General features: G+C 35.7%; 1 long non-coding RNA gene across 1 annotated transcript in view; it reads right to left on the bottom strand.

The window, feature by feature from the left end:
• Positions 1-217: 217 nt before the first annotated feature.
• Positions 218-22,917, bottom strand: part of LOC131839222 (uncharacterized) — a 128,062-nt gene continuing 105,362 nt past the window's right edge. The window contains exon 3 of the long non-coding RNA XR_009356867.1: positions 218-396. This is a non-coding gene — a long non-coding RNA (uncharacterized LOC131839222). The remainder of the gene's footprint in view (positions 397-22,917) is intronic.

The raw sequence follows: 22,917 nt of genomic DNA, 5'->3' as shown, positions 1-22,917 counted from the left end.
CAGGAGCTGAAAGAGGGCATCGAGTTTCTGGGTCTTATTACCATTCTGGCCAGGGTACTAACTTCCAGACAAAAGGCAGGCTTTCTTTTCCCAGTAAAGTAGCCATGGGCTAGAGGATACAGCCTGAGTAATCGACGTGAAAGTGTTCCAGTAAAACCAAATCCCTTGAAGAGCCCCCCTGAAATGAGAGTAAAAGGAGAGAAGTACTCACCAATTCTGAACCGAAGCTCAGAGTCCAGATGTAAATACTCAAAGCCCCATGTTTGGGCGCCAAATGATGAAGTTTTAGAATACAAGTGAGGTTTGGTGGGGTGAGGTCCGGAGCCGATGAACAAGAAAGCATTTTGAGATGTTTTTGGTGCAAAATGGTGGCTTATTAAAGCACAGGGGCAGGACCTGTGGGCAGAAAGAGCTGCATCACTGGGGTTGTGAGGGGTGGTTGATTATATTCTATGGGGGCTTGGGGAGGTAAGGAAAAAGGGAGGTTTCAATAGAATTTTCATATGCTAAAGAGCACCTACAAGATAACCACTGACTTGCCATTGTCAGGTTAAGATTGTTTTTCCCCTCTAGCAAGGTATTAATATTAACATAGTTGCAAGATTCCTGAAAGATGTCAGTCCCACCGAGAAGTAGGGGAAAGTTGCTGGGAGTCAGCTTCTGCTTTGTCCTCAGCTTGCCGTATGTTCCCTCATCCATCACATACTTGAGAATCAGTGTATCCATACATTCTTCAATTTATAGATGAAAGATATAGCACATTGAGGTAAAGCGACTTGTCCAAAATCAAACAAATATTTAGTGCCCAGACAAGGGTAATTGTGTGTCTGCTTATACTTAGAGCTCTGTTCTTTTGACTGCTTTGTTATTTTCTAGATTTATAAACTGATGAAGGAAAAAAGTTCCCTTTTAAAAATATAGCAAATACTGTGTACTGGATCCTCTTCGCAGAAATTCACAAGGCATATCAGCAAAAGAAAAAAATTCATTTATTTGATTTTGTTCAATGCAACGTCCTCATTCTTTCTCTGTCACACATTGTCACTGTATAGTCTACATATCTTGCTATTTAATACATTATTATATTGACTATGCAATTCTTTAAGTATCTGCTTCAACCTAGAGCTAAATTTTGTCCTAACATTTGTAAACCAAAATAGCTAAATTATTTTACTATTATTCATCAATAGAATCTTGGGTAAAATACATGGAAATTGCTTCAAAATATGCCAGTCCAAAAAGCGAGGAACGTAAATTTGGATCTGGCCAAATTTATCCGTACATTTATACTCCATTAATGTTTCTGGACTGAATGTATTAGAGCAATTGATCATATTTCTGATAGTTGCTCAGTTGGCTTCATAAAACTTGAATTCATGACCTGGGCTATAAGGTTCTGAAACTTCTTTGATAAATTGTAAAGAAAATTTAAAGACTTTGGAAGATAGGATTGCTGACATGGATTTACTGTGTAAGAACTAGTCATTCATCCCCTAGATGACTTTTAACACTTTGATAGCTACGTGGTAAAGGAAGCACCAAAATTCTTCGACACTGCAGAATTTGTTGTCCTCTCTAAAATAGATTTTCATGAGGCAAGATACCATCATTGAAAATGAACCTCCTGATTTTGATGGGCATGATGGAATTTCCAATATGACAACAGCAGCTGCTAACTCAACAAGGCAAGGCAGTTACCATGGTGGTGCTATACCATAAAGTATGACTCTGGTTTTTTGATGGTTGACTGCTGATAATTTTTAAGCCTATCTTTTTTCCTTCTGTTCTACCCCACATCTGGGTAAGCTGATTAAAAACATCTGTGTGCCAGGAGAAGTTCAAAGCACACAAACCCTGACCAACTTGGACCTAACTGTACCTATCATGCCTCACTGGGAGTCCCTTGTCTGAGTAATAAAATTTCTCTTAAATTCATGTGGTTTATTGTGTCATCAGACTCAACATTCTACTTATTAATTGAAAGAGGAATCCATCTTTGTCTTATGGAGCAATTACAATATAAATACTATCTACACTGATCTTTGGTGATGGTTAACTCAACATGTCATCAGTGTCAAATAGACCCTGAGCTGACCCCAACAATGGTGCTCATATCTTTGTGTAATCCTTCCCTTTGAGTGTTGATAAGGCCTGTGACTTGTTCCCAACCAACAGAATATAGCAAAGGTAATGGAAGTCACTTCAGTGATTATGTATTTTAAGGACAAAATTACAGGCAGTCACTCTCATTGTGTAAACACACAGACACACACACACACTACATCTTGTTAGAAAAGAGGCTAGAGACTCTCCATATTGTCTTTGATGAAGTAAGTGGTCAGGTTGGAGAAGTCCATGAGTCAAGAAATTGTAGAGGTTCTCTAGCAACAAGGTCACCTCAAGCTGAGAGAAAAAAATCCAGGGCCCTCAATCACACAGTTACAAGGGAATAAATTCTTCCAACAATCTGAATGAGTTCAAAAGTGAACTCTTCCCTAGTTGACCCATTAGATGAGGGCATATTCTGTCGATAACTTCATCTCGGCCTTCTGAGTCCTGGAGCAGCACATCCAAATAAACCATCTCTAGGTTCCTAGTCCTTGAAAACTGTAAGATAATAGATGTGTGTTGTTTTCAGTGGCTAAACTTGTGGCAATCTCATGCAATAATGGAAAACTAGAACAGAATTCCTAAGGCTGAAATATATGGGTAACATTTTTTAAAAGAGGGGAAGGGTCTTATATGAGTTGAACAAACAAACAAATAAACAAAAAGTCTAGGTTTAGAAAATAAGTCCTCATTTGATTTCACATAATAAAAAATCAAAGCCCTTTATCCAAATCTTGTCTCTGTTCTATTGCCTATTTCCCTTGAATGAGAGAGATTCTAGCTACACCAAAGGAAAAATTTGGTCACTCTACCACAAATAATTCAGCACTCATCAGTTAGACCAGCATCTTATGTAGGTCAGGTGATTAATGCAGTTTTGAAATGAATTAACCTTCATTATAGGTTTTTAACAGATTCTGAAAAACTACCCCACATATTTTCCCCAGTATCTGAGTATGTGGTTAGAGTGGACTTGCTCAGCAATTGGAAAGTTTAGCGTATTGACTCTGAATCATAGAGTGAGAGCTATTGTGATCAGAAAATCAGAGGAGTCATATGGAAGTCTACAGTAGTGCTCCTTCCTACCAAAACATATCTATTTTTAAAGTATGGAATCCTCAGTGGGAGCAAATATAGATACCATTAATGATCTCAAAGATGCAGATGGTTTCTAGCATATCCCTATTTAACTCACTTGTTTGTCCTCTCAGAGGATGGATCTTTGAGAATCAGAATCAATTTAACCAAGCTTAATTAAACATTCAGTGACTTGAATTTCAGCTGCTGCTATTCTAGATATAGTCTCTTTACTCAAAACAGTCTCTGGAAACTGGTATGTAGCCATATACAAAAAAAAAAAAAAAAAAAAAAAAAAAAAGGCAAAATAAACAAGCAAATAAAAGAAATTTAAGAAACTCCCCCCATCTCAATAAATGTAGAATATAAGAATCAATTTACTTTTACCTGACAAGGACTGCAGGTCAATTCCACTCTCCTCCCTCAGGACAACATCTATTCTCTTCAATTTCATCATATTTCAGTTCCAGATACCATTGTCATCTTACTGACCAGCTACATTGATAAAATCATGCCCATTGAATCTAACGATCAAAGATTACCCTAGAAATCATGGCAAAGCTGACATAGTATAGACTTAGGGGAAAAAATAAAATTCACAGAGAATGTAGCAATTTGTCCTCACTGGAATACAGATATTCTAGCTATGGATTTTCCTAGTCAGCCAGCCATGCTTTTTTTTTTTTTTTTAAGATTTTTATTATTTATTTATTTGACAGACAGAGATCAGAAGTAGGCAGAGAAGCAGGCACAGAGAGAGGGGAGGAAGCAGACTCCCTGCGGAGCAGAGAGCCCGATGTGGGGGTCGATCCCAGGACCCTGGGATCATGACCTGAGCCAAAGGCAGAGGCTTTAACCCACTGAGCCACCCAGGCACCCCAGCGAGCCATGCTTTTGCCACTATCAGCAACTGAGGACTTTACAAACTTCTTTCTTTTTTTCTTTCTTTTTTTTTAAATTTATTTGAGAGAGAGAGAGAGCATGAGAGGGGAGGTCAGAGAGAGAAGCAGACTTCCCGTGGAGCTAGGAGCCTGACTCAAGACTCGATTCAGGAACTCCGGGATCATGACCTGAGCTGAAGGCAGTTGCTTAATCAACTGAGACACCCAGGTGCCCACAAATTTTTTATTTATCTTTATGGTATCCTATAGAATATTGCATCTGGCTATTGGACTTACTTAACAACACAAATATGCCAATAGTCTCATGCCTTGAAGACTCATGGTGTTAACACGTCCCTCAACACCCCAAAGCAGCTGGTCTTCAAGATCTTGTCAATGCATCAGTTATAGCAACCAGAAGATAACACCTTGTGTGGCTGGATGCTTTCCTAAATGCTGCAATTTGCTCTGAATGAAGTTATTGACATAGCAAGGATACATGGAACTTGGAATTAAGAGGTAGAAATAGCAATACTACTTTTCACTATTTACCCAATAAGGCCAACAATCAATTTTGTTTCTTATCCCTAGGACTCTATGTTGGTTAATTTTTAGGTTTAAAAATCCCCCTATATCCTGGGGAGAGAGCAATTATTCCACTGAACTGGAATTTCAGACTGCCACAGGTCATTTGTAGATCCATATGGCAACAAACCAACAACCAAAAAAAGAGATGACTGTAGTACCTTGTGGCTTTGATTCTGAACATCATAAAGAAAAGAACTTACTGCCACAAAATGAGGAGTGAAAGGAGAGTAGTTTATATCCGATGTCTCCTAAATTTCCCAAGACCAGTATTAAATGTTAATAGGAGACTACCACAATCCAGTGCGGATTTAAAATTGTTGAAATCCCCCCTTTCCGTCTCTATTTACAAACAAGGATCTACAAGTAAATTTGTTTCTGCCAATTAGAAGTACTCACGACACATTTAGAAGGTAGAAGTGAGGTAAAACCCACATCTTACAATGGGTCTTCCTGGAAGGTAAGGTTGAGACATGTGTAGTAAGAATTGGTTTGTGATAGTGCAGCAACAGCTTCCTGACCCCTGTATTGAAGGCATTGCAATGTGTTCTTGAAATTAATACCCCCAGTGTTAGCCCACATGAAACCAGCTCCTTTGGTACTTTCAACAGTTTTGTAAACACAGTACTACTTAAGCACACTATTTTATAGACACATTATTACAGTCCTTTCTGTTTAAAACATTTAGATTGTTTTAAGCTTAGGAAAAGAATAAGTTGTTCTTAATCTGATAAACAATGCCTACAAAAAGAAAAATAACCACAAGAAGCATGTTTAATGGTAAAATACTGCCAATTTTCCCTTGAAATTGGGAACTAGTAAAGATGCCAACTACTACCAATTCTGTTTGACATTATACTAAAATTCCTAACCAATGTGATAGGACAATAAAAAGAAAAGGCATAGGATCAAAAAGGAGTAAATAAAAATGTCACTATTCACAGAGAACATGATTCAAAAGAATATACAGAAATCTGTATTTCAAAAGAGTCTACAGAATCAATAAGTTTAACACGGTCTTTGTATACAAGGTCAATATATAATCAATTTTATTTCTACATACCAATAAAAAACATATAGAAAATGAAATTTTAAATAATAGCTTTTACCATAGCATCAAAAGTCACCAAATACCTAAAAATATCTAATAAAATATGTTCAAAACATTAAAAGAAATTAAAGAAGATATAAATAGGGGTGCCTGGGTGGCTCAGTGGCTTAAGCCTCTGCCTTCAGCTCAGGTCATGGTCTCAGGGTCCTGGGATCGACCCCCACATTGGGCTCTCTGCTCAGCAGGGAGCCTGCTTCCCTTCCTCTCTCTCTGCCTGCCTCTCTGCCTACTTGTGATCTCTCTCTGTCTATCAAATAAATAAATTTTTTTAAAAGAAGATATAAATAGAACAAGTGCTGTTTTTTTTAATCTCCTTACATCTAAAATTTCCTTAAGGATAGGGGCTAGGTCATACATGTTTGTATTCTCTCAGGATTTGGCACAGTGCTCAGCATATACTAGGTGCTCAAGAATAGGTGAAACACATTTAAACATGCAAAATTTTGTATTATCTTAACCATTATTTATCAATCCCTATGGGATGTGATACTTATATTGAAATATGACATGTCCTATATAGTCATAATTTCTCTATCCTAAAGAATGACATCATGGGGAAAAGCATTGAGCTGGTTAAGAAGAAAATAAAAATGTTTTAAGATCCACGAAGGCAATCCACAGCACCTGGTTCTGAAACAAGCTTGAGTTAGGGGTGAAAGGCAGTATATTCTCCAAATTTTGCATTTAAATTTCTCATTGCTCTACAGGAAATAAATTGCATTTAAAAACATCTGCTTTAGCAGATTCTCTGTAAATTATATATCGGTTTCCTAATTATTTTAGACTGCTACCTTTGATTAAATACAGTAGGTTCAGGAAATAATATGACTCCTTAAATTGTTTTTTACCTTAATTTCACCATCAAAGACTGAACTGAATTGAAGGACAACTTAAGTGCTGAGTTATTTTGGTAAGATATTTGTACTAAAAAAAAAATGCAGATATCCTATTGCACTCACACCTATTAAGACAGCTTCATGAGAAAAGTATCAGTTTCCTAAAAGTTTTCAGTATTGAATTGCTTAGAAATTAGAGCAGTGGTCTTCTTGGACAGAGGGGCTTCTCCTTAACTTCTAATATCTATAATGTCTGGAGTAAGCAAACCCTGACATGAATAATACTATAAGCACATATCATTGTGCTCACTCCAGTGTCACATGTGTGTTAGTGTTCCTTGTAGGGCTGCTAGACCACCTGGTATCTACATTATTCTTTGTTTCTATGGTATACAGAAGATAGTAAAATCTTAAAATTTTTTGATTAGATAATAATGAATTAACAAAGAATAAATGCTACATATTCATTGTTTAGTATAAATAAAAATAGGCAATCCTGTCCAATATAATTAAGATTTTCTCCAGTATATTACATTTTATACCACTAATACATTACAAAAATATATATAAAATATATCTCTTTTTATCTAAACTTAGTCCATTATATCCCATTCCTGCCTGGTTTTAGAAAATTTAAACTTAGAAATGCAAAACAAACAAACAAACAAACAACCTTCAGTCTCGTTTTGCTTAAAACTCAGTTTTTCTAAGTTAGTTCTTAGCCAATTTAGGGTTCTCTCACTGCTTCTTCTTCTTGCCTCTTCCCTGAGGGGCATACAGATTTGGAATAAGCCTATATATAAATTTATGCATGAGGAGGGGAATGTACGTTATGAAAATCAAGATCACTCAAATAAGAACAAGCAAATGCTATTTATTTAGGGCTTTCTCTAGCAAAGGAGTCAGCTATCATCACTTAAATTTGGCAAAGACTCAAATGCAGGCAGGGGATTGGAATATAGCAGAAAAAAAGGAGGCTTCTGGTATGCCATGACTGGATGGTGTTGGCATAGGGAGGACACAAGTGGGCAGACTTGAAGTGGTGGATCCTATGTGATTGTTTAGGGGAGCATATTAGGCTTTTTCCTAAGTTAGAAGCTGAGGAGGGTATAAAAACTAAAGAAGCTAGCAGTTACTAAAGTAAGTCTTAACCTTTGGGGACTGATTGCTACAAAGGCTGTGGTTTGGCTTCCTGGACTGGTTATTGGAGAGATTATGGGTCAGAGCTCTGCTCTGTTTTTATGTATGGTCTGGCCATTGTCCATTTGTATACTCAATATTTCTACATTTAGTCCAGGATGGTATTTTGCCATTTCTGGCTTCTGCTGAGTTGCACTTTGTCCTTCTATGTGTTGGACTAAGTCATTGGCCCCAACTAAAAATATTTATGTTTGCTGTAGCCCATAAGCTCCAGTTGTCAGAAACAAACACATTGTGAGGTCCCTTTCAGGCGTCCAGCCCTCCTACTCGTTTCTAGACCCCTCCTAGCAATGGACCTGGGATGGGTCTCTGGGATGCTGCTCTTAGACATGCTTGATTCTGCTCATCTCAGTAAGGTTTCCCAGTTAATTTTCCTCAGATACTTTTATCATTTTTTAATAGGAAAAGAGGACTTCTATATATTCAAAATTTTCTGGGGTGCCTGGGTAGCTCAGAGGGTTAAGCCTCTGCCTTCGGCTCAGGCCATGATCTCAGGGTCCTAGGATGGAGCCCCACATCAGGCTGTCTGCTCAGTGGGAAGCCTTCTCCCCTGCCTACCTCTCTGCCTACCTATGATCTCTGTCTGTCAAATAAATAAATATATATATAAATATATAAAATATTTTTTGAAATTTTCCTCATTCTATAGTTTATGGAGCATATTCTAAGTTCTGGATTCTTAAGGTTTGGTGCTAAAAGTCTAAAGCAAAGAGTTTAGAATTACCAGCATGCTAACAAACATATCTCTTCCCAGCAGATGGGGTATTCCCAAACAAATGAACACCATGGCTCTCAGAATCAGGCCTTTTCTAGAGCTTTCGAATATTCTTCTTAAAGAATCAAAAGTTAATCTTCGACAAAGCAGGAAAGAATGTCCAATGGAAAAAAGACAGCCTCTTCAATAAATGGTGCTGGGAAAATTAGACAGCCACATGCAGAAAAATGAAATTGGACCATTTCCTTACACCACACACAAAAATAGACTCAAAATGGATGAAGGACCTCAATGTGCGAAAGGAATCCATCAAAATCCTTGAGGAGAACACAGGCAGCAACCTCTTCGACCTCAGCCGCAGCAACATCTTCCTAGGAACAACGCCAAAGGCAAGGGAAGCAAGGGCAAAAATGAACTATTGGGATTTCATCAAGATCAAAAGCTTTTGCACAGCAAAGGAAACAGTTCACAAAATCAAAAGACAATTGACAGAATGGGAGAAGATATTTGCAAACAACATATCAGATAAAGGACTAGTGTCCAGAATCTATAAAGAACTTAGCAAACTCAACACCCAAAGAACAAATAATCCAATCAAGAAATGGGCAGAGGACATGAACAGACATTTCTGCAAAGAAGACATCCAGATGGCCAACAGACACATGAAAAAGTGCTCCATATCACTCGGCATCAGGGAAATACAAATCAAAACCACAATGAGATATCACCTCACACCAGTCAGAATGGCTAAAATCAACAAGTCAGGAAATGACAGATGCTGGCGAGGATGCGGAGAAAGGGGAACCCTCCTACACTGTTGGTGGGAATGCAAGCTGGTGCAACCACTCTGGAAAACAGCATGGAGGTTCCTCAAAATGTTGAAAATAGAACTGCCCTATGACCCAGCAATTGCACTATTGAGCATTTACCCTAAAGATACAAACGTAGTGATCCATAGGGGCACGTGTACTCGAATGTTTATAGCAGCAATGTCCACAATAGCCAAACTATGGAAAGAACCTAGATGTCCATCAACAGATGAATGGATCAAGAAGATGTGGTATATATACACAATGAAATACTATGCAGCCATCAAAAGAAATGAAATCTTGCCATTTGTGACCACATGGATGGAACTAGAGCGTATCATGCTTAGCGAAATAAGTCAAGCGGAGAAAGACAACTATCATATGATCTCCCTGATATGAGGAAGTGGTGATGCAACATGGGGGCTTAAGTGGGTAGGAGAAGAATCAATGAAAGAAGATGGGATTGGGAGGGAGACAAACCATAAGTGACTCTTAATCTCACAAAACAAACTGAGGGTTGCTGGGGGGAGGGGGTTTGGGAGAAGGGGGTGGGATTATGGACATTGGGGAGGGTACGTGCTTTGGTGAGTGCTGTGAAGTGTGTAAACCTGGTGATTCACAGACCTGTACCCCTGGGGATAAAAATATATGTTTATAAAAAATAAAAAATTATATTAAAAAAAAAAAGAATCAAAAGTCAAAATCTCAATTCTTTGTTGACTTTTTACTGTCCCTATCTATAGGTCATGAAGAGAAAGCCATCATTCCCTCCTTACTGCTTGCATGGAGTGAGGGATAGGAGGGCAGGACAGACAAGTCTATTCTAAGTAGAAAGGAGAAGAGGTTAGTATGAAGTTTAAAAAATATATATTAAAATATTTCTCTTATCTCTTTAAAGTACCATTTTTGTATGTGTTTTTAAATATATTGATTAATTTGATTCTGAAACTATCCTTTGTGGAGATATAGCAATCATTTGTACTAATAAAGGTCCACCGACTTATCCAAAGGTCACACAACTTAAAAACAGCAGTGGAAAGATTAAAATTCCAGGAAAAGAAACTCTTAACAAACTTAGAATGTACAGCAATATATACTAATAAAAGTGGCTTGTGTTACAGGCATCTTTCTCTCTTTTTTTTTTTTTCCAGTTTTACTGAGAAATAATTGACAACGAGAGCTAACATGCTATATGATATATTGGAAAGTTGTTAAGAGAATAAATCCTAAGAATTCTCATCACAAGGAGACCTTTTTTCCTTGTTTTTATTCTTTTTATTTTATCTGTGAGAAGATGGCTGTTAGGTGACCCTATTGTGGTAATCATTTCACAGTATATGTAAACCAAACCATCATGCTGTATATGTTAAGCTTATACAATGAGGTATGTCAATTATTTCTCATTACCAAGATCCATGTCAAGGAGCTTTACCTATGTTTTCTTCTAGGATTTTGATGGTTTCAGGTCATACATTTAAGTCTTTAATCCATTTTGAGTTAATTTTTGCAGGTGGTGTAAGATATGATTCCAGATACATTTTTTAAAATATCTGAGTATCTAATTATGCCAGCACCATTTATTGCAAGATTGTTTCTCCTCCATTAATTATTTTTGGCTTCCTTGAAAAACATTAGTTGATGATATATGTTTGGGTCTACTTCTAGGCTCTTGATTTTGGTCCATTGGTCTATTTGTTTTCAAACCAGAACCATATTGTTTTGATAATTATAGCTTTATAGTATAACTTTAAATCAGAGAGTATGATGCCTCAAAATTCTTTCTCAGGATTTCTTTGGCTATTCAGGATCTTTTGTGGCTCTGTATAAATTTTAGGAGTGCTTTTTTTCCTACTTCTGTAAGTAATGTCTTTGGAATCTTGACAGTGATTGCTCTGAATCTATAGATGGCTTTTGGTAGTATTGACATTTTAGCAGTATCAATTTTTCCAACCTTACAACACAGAAGTATAGCATGAGGTTATTTATTGTGATCTTTCTTGCTTTTTAACATAGGTGTTTATTACTGTGAGCTGCCCTATTAAAACTGTTTTTGCTGCATTTCATAAATTCTGGTAAGTGTTGTTTCTATTTTCATTTTTCTCAAGAAACATTTTTATTTCCCCTTTAATTTCTTCTTTTATCCATTGGTTGTTCAGGAAGGCACTGTTTAATTTCTGTATATGTGTGAATTTTCTAGTTTTTCTGTTGTTACTAATTTCTAGATTCATGCAATTGTGGTCAAAAAAGAGACTTGGTATAATTTTTATTCTTTTGAATTTGCTAAGACTTGCCTTGTGGCCTAACATATGGTCTGTCCTAGAAAATGTCCCATACGCACTTGAGAAGAATGTGTATTCTGCTGTTAGATAGAATGTTCTGTGTATTCTGTTAGGATCATTTAGTCTACAGTGTTACTCATATCTACTATTTCCTTATTGGTTCTCTGTCTGGAGGATCTATCCATTGTTGACAGTGGGGTAGTAAAATCCCCAACTATTACTGTATTACTGTTTACTTCTCCCTTTCGTTCTGTTAGTTTTTGGTTCCTATATTTAGGTATTCCAGTGTTTGGGCACATAAATATTTGTAATTGTTATATTTTCTTGATACATTGATCCTTTTATCTTTTTCATAATGTTCTTCTTTGTGTCCTTTTACCTTTCTTAGTCTAATGTGTATTCTGTTTAATGTAAGCATAGCTACTTCTGAGTTTTGTGAGGGGGAGGTTGTTTTCTTTGGTTACTATTTGTTTTTTAATTGCTACAGGTTTTCCCTTTGTGGTTACCATGAGGCCCACATAAAATATCTTTAACTTCTAACACTTATTTTAAACTGATAACTTAAGTTCAATACAATTCATAAACTTTATACTTTTATTTCTCTTTCTCTCACATTTTAGGTAATTACTGTTAAAATGTACATGCTTTCATATTGTGTAGCCAACAAGATTATTATGGTTATGGTTACTTTTACTACATTCATTTGTTTTATTTAACTTTTAAACTAGAGTTGTAAATGAATTATACACCACTATTACCATATTACAGAATCTAACTAGGACCATAAATATCTCTATATATCTCTATATAGATATCTATCTGTATTTATATCATTACAGGTGAGATTTATACTACCTTTTAATGTTTTTATGATTTTATTAGTCTTCTCTTATTTTCACTCAACTTTCTTTAGCATTTCTTGTAAGGCAGGTCTGGTGGTAACAAACAGCTTTTGTTTGTTTGGGAAAGTGTTTATCTATCTTTTGTTTCTGAAGGACAGCTTGAGCAAGGATAGAATTCTTGGCTTACAGTTATTTTCCTTCAACATTTTGAATATGTCCATTATATTCTCTCCTAGTTGAAAAAATTTCTGTTGAGAAATTTGCCAATAGTCGTAGGGTGGGGAGAGGCAATGCACAGTGTTTAGCAAGAGGGGTGGAGTGGTTGGTTATCCCCCAGGGTTATCTTCTCCCATTGTAATTGGAAGAACCAGAAGCTTAAGGGAGATCTCTCCACATGGTGCTGCACTGGCTTGATTGAGGAGCATGCAGTCAACATGTTTATGTTTTTCTTATTCTTCTAATATAATCTTTTTCAGTCCCTCTGGTGCCTGGGGTTCTAGGTTTCTCCATGTTCTTGGATTCTTTCAGTGGCATCTTATCCTTGAATAATTTGTTAGTTGTTCTTCTTGTGAATAGGAGTGAAGTCAGAAACAACCTACACTGCCATCTGGGTCATGTCCACAGTCATTTCTTAAGAATGGGTTTACAAAGCTCAAAGCTTTTCTTTCACTAAACATTTAATATTCGTTGCCTTATTGCGCACTGAACATCCTTTGTAGAATCTGAAAGGGAAATAGATCCTAATTATCAGAAGATGATCCTGAGAATAATCAAATTGGCATTGTACTACTTTTTAAAAACTCTGCTTGCAAATGGTTATTTGACATATGTAATTTTTAATATTCAACTTTACCTTTAAAAACTTGTCAGACACTTAACTATTAACAAGTGTTTATTACTGTTCAAGGTAACTCTCTTCTAAATTTATTTCTTTTATTGCCTTTCTTTTAGAAAGTGAAATAGAAGAACTATGTAACAACAGTTTTAGAATTTAATTTCTCTTTTAAGGTTCTTCATGAAAATCTTTATTCACTGCCAAAGCAATCATCAAATAAATGTAAATTAAATTAATAATTATATAACACCTTTTTTCTGTTAAGTTACTGTTGGGCTGGCAGAAAGAAAGGGCTACTTAAGATGGCGAAAGTTCCCACCACAAAGCCTGAGCTCGGACAGGAGAACAAAGACCCAAGCAGGAATCTGAACCCCGCCGCACTCCCCCCCCCCCGCCAGGGCCCCCATGGACCAATGGGACCCTGACAAGCAGGCGAAATATCCAAATAAGGGAAACTTACCAAAAGACCCCTGAACTCCCCTAGAGACCCCTTAAAAGCCCCCTTCTCCCTGCCTCAGGCGCGACTTCCCTCACTCTGCTTTCCAGAGTCACAGAACCTTGCCAGAGGGTTCCCACCTCCTCCAGGTGCAACCTTCTTGGCTCCCCTTCTCCTGAGCCCTGAAACTTCACCAGAGAGTGCCTTTAATAAATCGTGCCTTGTGCCTACCTCGCCTGAAAAACTTTACAGTTACTGAATTTTCAAAGTGATAATATTTAATGCCAGGAGAGGAAGTTGAGTCAAGACCTAATATAGAATGCTATTGGAAGTGTAAATTGGCATAAACTTACAAAAAATTTTATATGTTTTAGTGGAAATCTATATCCACTGTAGCACATTCTTTTGGATTATCATATTCTAGTCTTGCTTTTGTTGATGTTACTTTGCAACTCTTTTTAAGCTGTAGGTAACTAATATACATAAAATGCTATCCTGTCTGCTAATGATTTGAATTGGCTTACCCCACTCTGTGGAAAAACTAGTCATCTATTCATCTAGACATTCCTCTATTCCATATAAATCTATGCTATTTTGACTTTTCCATTGAAATATTTATAACATTTGACTGGTTCCCTCATTCCTTATGAACAAAACAAGTCACTTAGCATGTGTCCATTTTATATCTGCATGAAAGTCATGATTGTACATGTTCCTCAAAATTATCTTTTAGCAAATCTTTCTGATGGAAGATATTTGGCAGTAGTTACAAACACTCGTAAAAATCTTCAGACTATGTTCTCAAATAACTTTACTCCTAGGAATTTGTCTTAGACATAGTGAGAGACACATTTACAGTGATATTTATTTCAATATTATTATTCACAATAACAAAAACTTAGGAATAGTTATTTAAAAATTAGAAAAATTATTAAATAAATTTTTGTTGCACATAAAAATAATAGAAGTTGTATACATTTAAATAAATTCAGTAAATTTGAAGGATTAAATCAACATACAAAAATTAATTGCATTTCTATATGTTAAGGATGCACCATCTGAAAAGTAAATTTAAAAAATGCATTTACAATAACATCAAAAACAATAGGATAAAAATAAAATTAACCAAGGAGATGAAAGACTTGTACACTGAAAACTACAAAATGTTGCTGAAAGAATTCAAAGAAAATGAAAATAAATGGAAAGATATGTATGTCCATAGGTTGGAAGACTTAGTATTCTAGATATCAATAGTACCCAAAGTAATCTATAGATTTAACACAATTGCTATCAAAATCTCTATAGCATGCTTCACAGAAACAGAAAACTTAAATCTTAAAATTAATAGGAATGCTAAGGTGACCTTGAACAGCTTAAACAATCTTAAACAATCTTGAAAAAAAACAGAGTTACAAGTCTCACACTTTCTGATTTCAAAACTTATTGCGAAGCTGTGATCATCAATACACTGTGATACTAAAATAAAGACAGACATACAGACCAACAGAACAAAATAGGGAGACCAGAAATAAATTCACATATGTAGTCAACTGATTTTGGGCAAGAATGATATAAAAGAAAGAAAGAAAGAAAGAAAGAAAGAAAGAAAGAAAGAAAGAAAGAAAGAAAGAAAGAAAGAAAGAAAGAAAGATATTGAAAAAAATGGGATGTCAACATACAGAAAATAAAGTTGGATGTTTATCTTAAATCAAATACAAAAGTTACCTCAAAATGGATTGAACTCTTAAATCTAAGAACTAAGACTCTAAAACTCTTAGAAGAAATGATAATAAATTTTGCAATAATTTCTTAGATATGATACCAAAAGCACATGAAACAAAAGAAGAAATAGATAAAGTGAACTACATCAAAGTTTAAAATGTGCATGTAAGGGGTGGCTGGGTGGCTCAGTGGGTTAAGCTGCTGCCTTTGGCTTGGGTTATGATCTCAGGGTCCTAGGATCGAGTCCCACATCAGGCTCTCTGCTTGGTGGGGAGCCTGCTTCCCTCTCTCTCTCTCTGTCTGCCTCTATGCCTACTTGTGATCTCTGTCTGTCAAATAAATAAATAAAATCTTTTAAAAAAATGTGCATGAAAGAACACAACAGAATTAACAGAATAAAAGATAAGCCACAGAATAAGAGAAAATATTTGCAAGTCATCAATGTGATAAGAGTTAATCTCCACAACATAGAAAGAATTCCTACAACTTCACAATTAGAAATTGAATAAACTAATTGAAAAATAGCCAAAGGACTTGAATATCTGTTTCTCCAAAGAAGATACACAAACAGCTGTTGTGAATAGGAAAAGATGCTCAACATCATTAATCACTTGGAAATACAATCAAAATGACAATGTGATAGCATTTTATACCCATTAGAATGACTACTATTAAAAAAAACTATAGTATTGGCAAGGATATAGAGAATTGGAATGTTTGTGCATTATTGGTGGGACTGTAAAATTATGCAACCATTATGGAAAATTGTACAGTGATTTCTCAAAAAATTAAAAATAAAATTATCACATGACTTAGTAATTCCAGGACCTTTTTTTTTTTAAAGATTTTATTTATTTGACAGACATAGATCACAAGTAGGCAGAGAGGCAGGCAGAGAGAGAGGAGGGGAAGCAGGCTCCCTGCTGAGCAGAGAGCCCAATGCAGGGCTTGATGCGGAGCTCGATCCCAAGACCGTGAGATCATGACCTGAGCTGATGGCAGAGGCTTTAACCTACTGAGCCACCCAGGTGCCCCACAATTGCAGGGTCTTGAAGAAATATTTCTATGCCCATATCCATAGCAACATTATTCACTATAGTCAAAGGAAAGGAACAGCCAAAGTGTCCACGATGGGTGAATGGATTCAAAAAGTGTAATATATACATAAAATGGAATATTATTCAGCCTTAAAAAGGAAGGAATTCTGATATATGCTATAATGTGGGTGATCCCTCATTATAGAAAATTATGTTAAATGAAACAAGCCTCTCATAAAAAAGAATACTATATGATTCCATTTATATGAGGTAGCTAGAATAGTCAAATTCATAGAGACAGAAAATATAATAGCAGTTGCCAGGAGCTGGAGAGACAGAGGAATAGGGAGTCATTGTTAAATGAATATAGAGTTTAAGCTTGCAAGATGAAAAATGTTCTGGAGTTAGATGGTAGTGATGCTTGCATAACAATGTGAATGTACCCAATACCCCTAAACTATACACTCAAAAATGGTGAAGATGGTAAATTTCATGTTATGTGTATTTGCCACAGTTAAATTTTTCAAAAAGAAGCAACCCATTGAGTAAATATTATCTGATGTGTGTCTCCTCTGTGCATTAACCCATTTAAAATCATTATACTCACTCAGAGGTATGCAATTTCAGTACTATTAGGCAGTGTACTACAGTTGGTAAAAAAAAAAAAGTGCAGGCTGTGGAAGCTGGTTGTCTGGAATGTGTTTCTAGTGTCACCATTCTCTAATTTTATATCTTCAGGCAATTACTAACTTTTCTATGCCTCAGATTTTTCATTTGTCAAAAGAGGAAGTCTGATTTAATATATGTGAAGCACTTGGAATAGGGAGGAAAATAGCAAACATTCAACAAAGGTGAACCATTATTATCTCCAAGAATTTGATAACTTATCCAAAATCATACAGCTAGTAAATTGTGGAGCTACAATATAAATACAGATCCATTGGACTCCAAAAGTCAAGCTAGTAAAAGTCAAGTAAAACAACATGTCAGATGTCATCATTAATATTAAGTTTTTAAAAAATTTGTGATAGAAATATGTGCATGTGCAGTTATCACTCATGTGCATTCCTGTTATGTCCATATTTACACATATATTGGGAAAGAATAGGGAAAATAAAAATTCCTATTCAGTTGGATAATTTTTCAATAAAAATTACATTCATGAAATATTAAAGTTTGTATGGAAAACAGTTCAGATGGTGTGATGAAGTTTCCCTACCATAATATGGAAGTCAACACAGAAAAATGTGATCAAGCACACCATAATTAGCTTGTATTTTTAATTTACTCTTTACAATGTTTCCCGTTCACATATAATAATCTGTATTGCATGGAAACAATTGAATGACAATGCATAATTACTGATAATGAATAGCCTTAGGTTTTTCAGTTCCTTCTTTGAGAGCTTACAGAAATTCTTCTCTGTCATTTAAATGGAGAGCTAACATAGAAAGCAGCTGGATTTAATGTTGAGTAGTTTTTTGTTGATGTTTTTGGTTTTTAAATTTTCATATTCTTAGAGCACAGCAAGACCTCACATGTCTTTATGTGGCTATGCCTCCTTTTAAGAGTCATCAGGGGAATGCGTGAACATATGGTTGTACCTCTAAAGTCAATTGGTCATTGTTTGAGTCAGGGAAGCCTCCAGCCTGTGTCTTGTAGTCATTGTATAGTACTATGAGGCAGATTATTTCCAGAAGTAACTGTGGTTGCATAGTCAGAAGAAAGAAATTAAGACATGGGGAACCCATATGGGAGGAAATCTGATGTTTCACTGAAAGACCTTTTATAGCTTCTGAATTTTATAACACATATATGTATTATCAATCTATTTTTAAATAATAGTTAAAGTGCTTAAAATTTGGGGGAAAAAATAAAAGATTATTTTCTAATCATGTCAGAAAATGAACTTTTATGCCTCAAAATCTTCAGCATATAATTTTACCAAATCCACAGAATATTTCTTCATGATATATGTGAAAAGTCTGCTGACATAACTAAATATAAGCTATCGTGTAGTGGTTGTGTATTGAAATTAGTAAAGTTAATTTTAAAACATATAATTTAATAAACATATGCTTCATTATTATAGCAACAGAAGTGAGTTAAGCATGGAGAACACAGACATATAATACATAACTCAAACTTCAAGAACATGTATTCTGATTAGAGAAAAATAAGTACATGTTAATACAGATTAAAATTAAAACTATATACAGTGTTGACAAATGTACTAGGCACTATACTAAGTGCTTTAAGTGTCTTTGTTTATTTCATCATCACAGGTACTAGTATTAATACTAAAGTCCACTTGGGAAAACTTTGGCATAGAGGGTATAGGTAATGTGATAGTCACAGAATCAATACATGGTAGAGAAAATGTGGATCCAAATTGGATCTAAAGAAAACTCTCTTAACTATTAAGCTAAAGTACCTTCCTTACTTCTGAGATATAGATGTTATCTGGGGTCCCTATGACATAAGAGCATTAATTAAGATACCTTCAATATTCCATTGTCGTGCCCCTATAAGTCTAGAAACTGTTGCAGATAATTTTAATACCCAAAGGCTTAGGTTCCTGTGATTTCCTCTAATTCTGGGCTCTAATACTCCTAAATTTTGTTTTGTTTCTTAGCTAACATGGATGCAAAACTGAGTTCACTCTCAAGTAAGCAAAAAGTGAAAAATTAAGTCTCCAATCAATTTGAATGAGTTAAAATCTTTAATGAAGACATGTGTGGAAGTCTCAGAGAATGCCCTGTATAACACCATTTGCATTCTTTTTACCTTTTTTTATCTTAACTCCCCTCACTCAATTCTCTTTACTCCTGTGTCCTACATAGTCATCAAGCCATTTTTTACTGAGAAATATTGTGCCTTCCCATGAATTATGATCATCAAAATTGCCTGCACTTTGTTTTCCACACAATGGAAATACACAAATATATAAATATAATGTAAAACAACAATGCAGAAGTTATTAACATGCATTGAACAAATTATTTATTGAGCAGCCACTATTGGCCAAGTCAGAAAGATTTGTATCACTAAGGCATTTAGATTTTGTTGGAAGAAGAAAGATAATTAACAAATAAATAGAAGGAAATCATAGGGTGACCAGGGCTTTACAAAAAATTACAGCAGGCTTCAACTCAGACTGTAAATTGGGTGCTCAGAGTAGAAAAACCTTTCTTAGAAGATGACATTTGAACTGAAAGCTTAAGGAAAGGAGCCAGGCTAAACAGGCTGAGGGAGAAGCTGACACAAAGCCCTAAAGTAGTAAAGTCATTGTGTTTTAAGAACGTAAAGCAGGTCAGTGTGGCAATGATAGGGAACAAAGAGAAAAATGCTATATCACAAGGTCAGAGATGGATGCAGAGGTATGTTAAAATACAGTTTATAAGATAATTTATAATTTAGAGAAGGTTGGTTTTCATTTTAAGGTGTATCAGTTAGAGTCAATCAGAGAAACAGAACCTCTAGGAATGATATAGTAAAAGGAATTTTAAGGCAATACTGGGAGTTGGTTAAACAATTCGTCTAGCTGTTGCTTCTTTGTCTGTTTCTAAGCTTGAAGTCATCAAAGAAGACATTTAAGAAGAAAAAATAATCAAAAAATAAAAGTAAAAAAGGGAAAACTGGAACTGATGAGGATGAGCAAGGATGAGTTGGCAACCACAAGGCCCTTGACTAGGCTGTGCCAAGAGTATCCGTACGTTGACTTTCAGAGAATAAGCATGGCTGCTGCTTCAATTTCACTTTCTAAGTTCCACACAAGTTTCTTTTGTGTCCAGTTCAAACCCAGAACCATATAGTGAAAGGAATTCTAGGAGACAGAGTTCCAACTTAGTTTACCCAGTACAATTCTACTACAAAATTATAATGGGAAGTCAATGGATTTTTTTTTAAGTTTTAATTTAAATTCCATTTAGTTAAAATACAGTGTAATATTAGTTTCAGGTGTACAGTAGAGTGATTCAACACTTCCATACACTACCTTGTGCTCATCACAAGTGCCCTCCTTAATCCCCCCCCCCACCTACCTCCTTTCTAGTAACCACCAGTTTGTTCTCCATAGTTAGAGTCTGTTTCTTGGTTTGTCTCTCTTATTTTTTTCCCTTTTGCTTATTTGTTTTGTTTCTTAAATTCCTCATATCAGTGAAATCTTGCAGTATTTGTCTTTCTCTGACTTACTCATTCCACTTAGCACAATACTCTCCAGTTACATCCATGTCATTGCAGATGGCAAGATTTCATTCTTTTTTATGGCTGAAAAATATCCCATTGTGTGAATATGTGTGTGTGTATATATGTATACACACAAGCACACAACATGCACACCATATCTTCTTTATCCATTCATTCATCAATCAACAGAGACTTCAACTGTTTCTAGGATTTCGCTATTTTAGATAATGCTGCTATAAATATTGGGGTGCATGTATTCCTTTGAATTAGTATTTTTATATTCTTTTTTTAAAGATCTTATTTATTTATTTATTTGACAGAGAGAGAGAGAGAGAGAGAGAGAGAGAGAGCACAAGCAAAGGGAGCATAAGGCAAAAAAAGAAGCAGTTTCCCTGCTGGGCAAGAACTCTGATGTGGGACTTGATCCTAGAACCCTGGAATCATGACCTGAGCTGAAGGCAGATATTTAACCAACTAAACCACCCAGACCAGGCATCCCATATTTTTACTTTCTTTGGGTAAATACCTAGCACTGCAATTGTTGAATCAAGGGGTAGTTCTATTTTTAACTTTTTAAAGAACCTCCATACTGTTTTCCAGAGTAGCTGCACCAGTTTGCATTTCCATCAATAGTGCAAGAATATTCTGCTTTCTCCACATCTTCACCAATGTTGAGTATAGAATCATCTGTGACTCCTTCAGTCTCAATATCATAAATTCATTTCAAACTTTATCTCTCAACTAGATTCTGTTGTGTGCTGGAGCTAACTGTTAAATTTTTAGGAGTTTGTTTACATGGTGCTAAACCTTTGCTATTCTGACATTGGCCATGGTGTGTGGTTTTATACCACAGAACATGGTGAACATAAAATAATAACCCTTAGCAGGTTCTTAAGCCTTTTCCAGAATACCATTGGCTAGACTTGATTCCTAACTTGCCTTCTTGCATCCATCTTTGCTTTTTGGTTTTTGTTTGTTTGTTTGTTTGTTTTTTAAGATTTTATTTATTTGACACAGAGAGAAGGAGATCACAAGTAGGCAAAGCAGCAGGCAGAGAGAGTGGGAAGCAGGCTTTCTGCCAAGCAGAGAGCCTGACGTGGAGCTCAATCCCAGGACCCTGAGATCATGACCTAAGCCGAAGGCAGAGGCTTAACCCACTGAGACACCCAGGTGCCCCCTGCATCCATCTTTGTTTTGGGGGGTTGGTTTGTTTTGTTTTGTTTTTGCATCAATTTTTGAACTACTTCTCCAAATTAATTTATTACCACTACAATGGCCATGGAAATGATTTTTTTTTAATCCAGTTATGTCCTTCCACTGCTTAAAACTATACAGTGACTAGTGATTCAACTAGCAGTTGGAAATGCGTTTCTGATCTTTGAGACTGAAAGAGCCACAGCTGATACTATACTCAACATTGATTTTTCTCTGTGAGCAAGTTCGTTTACCTTGATTTTGTCTGTCTTGAGCATGAGATACTTCCCTGGGAGGTTCCTTTAGCATCCCTGAAAATAGATCGCCCATGTACAATTTCAATAGGACTTATAAATATTATAAATCAGCTTCAACTCAAGCAGGATCTCCTACTAGAAAAGATGAAATGAGGCATGGCTTATTATGTTCAGCCATTGCACACTGACTAGAATATGGAAGGGAAAAAAAGCCTATATCTCAGTACAACAGACTAACTGAGCTTCTCATATCAGTTACTTATCTATACTTTGAGCAAACTACAGCTTAAGCCTTGGTCCACAGAATCATAATAAGTAATCCATACTCAGGTGCAGGTTTTGAATGGGTAACTTCATATTTGTCCTTGAGACAATATTTTCTTTTTTTTTAATTTTTTTTGTTTTGCTTGTCTAATTTTTTTTATTTCTTTAAGCTGAAATCTATCTTAAATACATGTATCTTGTGAATTATAAAATAGTTTGTTTAATGTAATACAACCTGATTTTACTTCATTTCTCCCCCGTCATTTTCTTTTTTAAAATTAAATTTAATTTTAATTTATTTTATTTCTTATCGGTGTTCCAGAATTCATTGTTTATGCACCACACCCAGTGCTCCATGCAATACGTGCCCTCTATAATACCCATCAACAGGCTCACCCCATCCCTCACCCCCCTCCCCTCCAAAACCCTCAGTTTGTTTCTCATAGTCCACAGTTTCTCATGGTTTGTCAATATTTTCTGTTAGTCTTTGCCCCTTATATCCCCATCCTCTTGAAATGCAGAGTTCATAGCAAAGCAATA

Source organism: Mustela lutreola, chromosome 8, assembly GCF_030435805.1.
Source record: "Mustela lutreola isolate mMusLut2 chromosome 8, mMusLut2.pri, whole genome shotgun sequence".
In the NCBI taxonomy this organism is placed as follows: Eukaryota; Metazoa; Chordata; class Mammalia; order Carnivora; family Mustelidae; genus Mustela; species Mustela lutreola.
Note: the sequence above shows the minus strand (reverse complement) of the source record. Positions and strands in the feature narration are given on the sequence as shown.